Source organism: Geotrypetes seraphini, chromosome 2 (genome assembly GCF_902459505.1).
Source record: "Geotrypetes seraphini chromosome 2, aGeoSer1.1, whole genome shotgun sequence".
NCBI lineage: Eukaryota > Metazoa > Chordata > Amphibia > Gymnophiona > Dermophiidae > Geotrypetes > Geotrypetes seraphini.
The window spans coordinates 123,872,998-123,879,947 of record NC_047085.1 but is presented as its reverse complement, the minus strand read 5'-3'; the positions used below and the strand labels follow the sequence as shown (position 1 = coordinate 123,879,947).

The window sequence follows — 6,950 nt, the reverse complement described above, 5'->3', positions numbered from 1 at the left end:
TCTGTAGATGTGATTACAGCACCCTTTTTGCAGGTGCCTCCGGGGGGGGGGGGGGGTCTACTTTTTTTTAAAATCACTTTTTAATTAGTATTAAATTACACATTCAATTACCGTGCCGATGAACACCAATTAAAACAATTAAGTTAGGCAGTGGTAGGTTGCCTAATGCCGTCTAACTTATTGAACAGTTTAGAGAATTTAGGCCTTTTTCTTTAATGGCATTTTTTTTCTACTTTAATAATAATAAACCCAAACAGGAGATTCTACCCCCTCAAAGTAGAACAAAGAAAAACAAAAGAGGTGACCTATGGTGCTCAAATCCTTTTATTCACTCAAGACCCGACACATACGTGTTTCGGCCATAAGGCCTGCCTCAGGGGTCTTATACTCAATACAGAGCACTGTGTTTTCAATTACTCTTATAGTGAAACAATAAAAAAATCTCTTAATCTTATATTAAAATTACCTGCTAAGTGCTGTATCTCATTAGAAGGAAAATATTTCCTATTGTTTGAACCCAAACAGTTGTTACAATTTATTGTGCCCAAGGAATGGGGGGAGGGGGTAACCATAGGACTAATGGTGATTCTGACAGTTTAGCGAACCGGCATCCGGAAGCGATTTCTTTTATTTCTATTATGTCCTGATAAATTATTTGTGTGATTTCCATCTTTTGTTATTTGCTTAGGTCTTGGATCATTATGGACGAAATAATGAATGTTAAATTTTTCTTTCAATAATACCCTGGATGGGGATACCATCCATGTTTCCTGTATTTTAATTTTAATCTATATTTAAGTTGAAGTGCTTGTCTAAAATGTAAAATTTGAATAAAAAAAAAATAAATCTCTTAATCACCCTTCGTTTGTGCTGTAATCTAATCAGCTTCAAAATGGGTATCTAGTTGACCTCACAACCTAAATGACCAGTTATAAAGATACTCTTCTAATAAATTCCACGTGTGGGTTTTTTTTAAACTCCAATTCAAGGGAATTAGAAAATAGGAAACATTGTACAGGAAAGTTATGTCACCTCTGCTTGAAATTAAAACCCTGTCTGTTTTCTAAATATGTGCTTCATTGTTTTCTTGCTGTATGCACATGAAAGTTCAAGGAGGCCAAAAGGCAATCCTGCTGTTTACATCTGAGCACATGCAATTGCATCTATCATGCTCTCTGCCACAGACTAGATGCAAAAATAATAGGACACGGTGACCAGACAGGAAATTTAAGAAACAGAGTGTATTTTTACCTTTGTCTAAGTTGTGTATCACCCTAAAATAAGAAACAGTTTTGAAGGACACTTATTTTGCCCTTGATGATTTGCTGGAGATGTTAGAAAACCATTCTTCATGGTGGTCCTTCTCAGTCAGGACTGGAAATAAATTAATGTAGTCAGAAATGAATCACCCCTGATGGAAATCAAATACCTATTTTGCATGAAACCAAAAATTTCCTGTCAATTGAATGCAGCCTTTACAATGACAAAATAAAAATATATTCTAAAGAAACATTCCACTGGCATTCATAAATAATATTTTTTTTTCAGTCTTATGGAATGATTTTCTCCTGCATAAAATTCCTTTCTTTGCATGGGAAAATTCATACCACAGAAGGAGACAGCTCAAAGTTTTGTAATTACTATGCTGTAATTTTAGAGTATTTATTGTAGTTTATGTTAATCTTTAATTATGCAGTATCCTGAAACAGCTATACAATGAATCACTTCATAATAGCTTCTGTGTCTTACCGTGTGCCTGAGGATTTTCCCAACTCTCAGTGCTATATTTAACTTTTCCTTTTTCTTTTTCTGCCACCTCTTCTTTTTGTCTTTCCTCTCCTTTCTACAACTCCACTCACCTTTCTATTTTGACCCATGTTGCTTTTGGACATCAGCGAACATAGAAATAAAAGGATCTGATTTATTTTTCTTTGTACTTTTTGGGCTCTTAACCTTTCTTTCCCAGCTCATTGGGAACTAGTACTGGGGATTCTAGAGCAATAAGATGAGCCATACTATGTTAGAGAAAGTGCAGCATTTAGGGGTTGATTCTACAAATGGCACTTTAAGTTAGGCGGTGGTAGGTGCCTCACCGCCACCTAACTTAAGTGATCAACCTACCTTAAAAACCCCTTAAAAGTCTTTGCGGCGCTATGTTGATCTCGCATTGGTGCGTGGCCCGGTACCTGGGGCTCGGACCTCTGTCCAGGATCGACATGTGGACACACAAGAGAGTCGAAACCACCTGGGCCCAGGCAGATTTATGCAGAGCGGTTGATTGACTATGGAAAGAAGGGTGACAAATGAAAAAGCAATGAGGATGGCCAATTTCAGGCTCACAGAGAAAGATTTAATCCATGAGCTCTTCAAGTTGCTGGTACCACGTTTCTCATCTCAAGATCAAAATTATACAAGCATGTTTCAGATCCCCAACAGAGAACTTGGACCGAGCCAAAATGGCAGTGATTGAGTTCAAAGGCAATCCGTTCCCACCTCTCCCCATCCAGCAACCAAATAACAAAAAGACATTACTCAACCAGCTCCTAAAGGGCAATCAGGAAGATTTAAAGAGTCAAAAATTACTACAAGTGAAACCTGATACCACACATGTTGTAAACAAAGCAACTGAAATATAGCCTACTTCTTGATGGAGAAATAAAAGCTTTCTCTCTGGACACATTACTTTTATCAAATTATAAATTTTATTACAAACTTTCCTCATATGCATATTTCTATGGCAAAGAGGCAATAAAGGTTCTATTAGATTAAAACAAAAAAAAAAAGCCCCCCCCCCAAAAAAAAAAAAAAAAAAATTAGCAGCCTACTAGCACCTCCCGAACTGGCACCCTAATCATGGATATGGAGGTATCTAAGGTCAAAGAAGGCATGACTAATGCCTGAAATTACCTTAGGTTTCCTTAGGCTCCTCCAAAGCCGTGATTCGCAGCAAGGATAGGCGCTGGAAATGTAGGCCTTCAAAACCCTATGTTTGATGTGGCCGCAATTCTGTAACTGGCATCGATACATGATTGACACACTGGTTTTGGAGGCACCATTCGATACCAGCGCTAGTTGCAGAATCTAGCCTTTAGTATCCAACAGTAGCCTTTCTGGGGCCCAAATACCTGGCAGCTCACAAGACATAGATCAAATTTCTTATAGTTTATGTCAAGAGATAAGTGATGGCTTTTCCAGTCTTTCAAACTAATAATTTTCTATGCACTTTTCCTCCAGGAACTTGTCTTTGGGGCTTATTTTCAATAAAGAGAAATGTCCAAAAAGGTGGCATAAAGGGGTAGATGGGCATTTTTCTTGCCAAACTCTTCCAATTCACTATTTTTGAAACATATTTTTTAGATGGATTTCTATGCTGTTGAGCAGTAGTTTGTCTAAATCTCAAGGGGGTATGTTAGAGGTGTGGTAAGGGGGAAACTAGGGTGGTCTTATAACTTGGATGTTTCTCCGCCATAATTGGTATAAATAATTCAGAAATAATGAAAAATCCAATATCAGTATGCAAAAACACATTCACATGGATGGTGCAAGAATAATGTAGCTACAACAAAAGCCAGATGTGCTACCACTAGGAGGAAAAAGCCTTAGACGAAGCCCTCCCACCACCACAGCCATGGCTTAAGGTGTTCAGGTGAAGAACCTCATTGGCCAAAAACCTCCCATGGGGCCTCGTAGGGCTCTGTGTTGTGCAATGCAAATAAATAGCAAGTGGTCAAAAAGTAGGTACTAAAGTGACTCAGACTTATCTTTTTCAATGTTCGAATTTGTAAAACTCGGTTGGGACACCTACGGTGGCCAGCGTTTCACATAATGCTGCCTCAGGGTGTGACCTCCAATTGTGAGCTTTCAAAACGGGACACGCCAAATCATGTCTCCTTGCACAAAAAGATGGCCATAATTGAACATTTAATAATATGTCCAGGGCACAATTTGGACGTTTGGGGCTAGGCCTGTTTTAAAAATGAATACATACCAAAAAGGTATCCAAACTTACCAGATGACCACTGGAGGAATGTAAACATGACCCATCCACACTCCCCCTGTGGTCACTGACCCCCTTCTACACCCCAAAGTTGTGAATGAAACAGTACATACCTGCCTGTATAAAAGCTACTACTACTACTTATTATTATTTCTATAGAACTGCTAGACAAGGTAGGAGCCAGAAATGAAGAAACTTTTACACAGGATTCCTAAAACACAACAAATCAATCAGTCAAGCGTACAGGAGGGCTGAATGCCAAACTTTGTCTCTAATGTATGGGGTCAGAGGCTCACAGAAGCCTCTCGTGTGTCCATATCTTGAATGTCACAGCGCTCCAAAAACAGTTGTATCATCAGGGATCGCCACTGAAAAATTGTAGGCGGCTGTGCAGTTAGCCAGCAATGTAAGATGCTTTTCCGGCCCATAACAATAGTATGGCAAAGAATTGCTTTGCAACCGGGTCGTAAAGGGTATAAACAAGCCTATAACATAAAAATAAAGCTTGGGTGCAAACGCCAAGGACAATCCCTTAGGCTATTAGATGTGTTCAAAACTGTGATGAAGAAACTTTTAGTAAACATTTCCCCTAGGACTACAAAGATCTGGATGGGCAATATTCACACAGAGATGACATAATACTTGGAGGTGCATCATTATGCAAAGTTTTAAAAACTAAAACCAAAATTTTAGACTGAACTTGCCAACCAACAGGAAACCACTGCAATTTTAAAAACAGTGCAATGATATGGTCCACCTTAGATCCACCAAAAATCATACAGATAATAAAAATGATAATAAAAATGAAAGACCACGCAGTAAACCATTACAAGAATCCATATGTGGCATTACTAAACTTTACATCACCAACCAAAAATTCTCAGCAGAAACAACATATTTCAAATGAGACACCATCTGGATCTTTAAAAAAATGTTTTGATGACTACACAAATCTGTGGCTTAAAAGAAAGTGAAGTATCAAGTAAGACTTCTAAACGTTTTACTAGCTGTAACATAGGTATAGTAATAGCTTTAAAACAAAAACAGCTAAGGCATTCAGTTTTCAAAGCAAGATAGCCAAAGAATTTGGATTTTAGATAAATGTAATGATGAGCGATTGTTTTAATGTAGAATCAACCAACTGAAAAGATATTTGGATGGAATCTGAAACAAGGACAAAAAAATGATGAACATCTGTGTAAAGGTGGAAACTTACTCAGACTTGCTAATAATTTGCATATAGGAAACATGAACAAATTAAACAACAGTGCTGACAAAGAAGAGATCCAGCGATCATCATCTTCCCTCCAGATTTTGATACATCAGTTACCATCTAGAAATTGGTGCTCTCTTAAAGAATTATGAAAAAAAATTAAGCCGATAAGACTTTACCCGAAATTCCATATGATTTTAGGCGAGTAATCAACATGTCAAGTGCTGCAGACACATCCAATAACAAAAGAAGAAATGGTTTCCTCTATCAAACTCATGTTGAATTTCATCCAACATTGATATTAACACAGGTTTTGTAATACTTTTTGGTCTACGAGGGGTTGCTGAAAAGTTTTCAGCCCAAGCAACCAACTTCCTAAATTTTGAGTGTTATTTTGCCACTGTAGCTGAAAAATGTGTTATTTTAGTTCATTAAGTACCAATTTGTAGAAACGAAATTCTGTGTTGCTATTGTTTCAGATCATTGATTGAACCATATCCATGTCATTATTTTCTTGGCTGCCTGAGAACTTTTCAGCACCCCCTCATAAGGACAAATTGGTAACTATCAAAAAGAGATTTTTTTTTTTTTCTACAGAATCAAATAACGCTGCAAAGCCAATTTTTCAAGTACTTTGACTAGAAATGATAATGAAGGAATGGGATGAAAATTGTCAACACTGGGTCACCGTAATTTTAATTGTGCTTCTCTGAATCTTTTTTGTAGCTCTATTCCTTTAAGATATGGTGACCAAAATTATGCACAATACTTAATGTGCAGTCACACAATAGACCTATACAGAGCAATTGCTATGAGCCTTCATTGCTCTTGGCCCTTCCCCCTTTCCAATTTTAGACCTAGACTCCAACTGGTGGGCCTAGTTTGATCAGTTCTGAGGCTGGAGTCATGCACCAGGTTTCTATATGTAATCTTATTTCTTGGCCTCTAAACCTAGCCATCAGTTTTGCTCTTAATGATGACTATGAATCTTTGCCCTCTTCTCACCCTAGGATATCATGGGCCTCTTTTGAAACGCCGCAGTAGCAATTCCTACACAGCAAATTTGATGCATCCCATTCAATTCCAATGAGCTGCACCGCATTTGCTGTGCTGAAATTCATCTCCAAGGCTTTGTAAAAGGGGCCCCATATTATTCAAAGGTTTCCTGTAGAGATATGCATATGAAAAAAAAAATTCACTTCATTTTTGAAACAAAAAAGATAGACAATTTTCTATTTTGAAAATGCTCATATGTGCTACTGGATTTTTGTGCATGTTCTGCAAACCATCCAAACTTGTATTTGGACATCCTATTGAAAATACCCCTCCACAGTACCATCCATGGCCAAATCCCAAAAGGGAGAGGTATCTAGATAATCACTTCTTTGGAGAAACAAAATTCAGTGTTTTGACATCGGGTCATCTAAAAGGATACATTCATCCGAAATGCTGTCGCTCATGGCCCGATAGGTGATGAACATGCTTTTTCAATGTCTGATAAATTGTGCTTTTTTCCCCCCATGACAGCTATAGTTTCTATATTGGCAACTTACTGAAATCCCACCTTATATACCAACAAAGTCTGCTCCTGATATGCACATTCATTCATTGGCTGTGCATCCCTGATATCAGAGGTAGGAGGTGGTCATAATAATGTGACTCGACCATGTAATACAGTCCAGGAATGCAAGACCTTTGAGATCAAAATAATAAAACATTTTGAAACCCAACAGACAGGAC

The 6,950-nt window shown here is 37.9% G+C and overlaps 1 pseudogene; it reads left to right on the top strand.

The window, feature by feature from the left end:
- Nucleotides 1–2,153: 2,153 nt before the first annotated feature.
- LOC117354828 lies at nt 2,154–2,636 on the top strand (annotated as a pseudogene).
- The last annotated feature ends 4,314 nt before the right edge of the window (nt 2,637–6,950 follow it).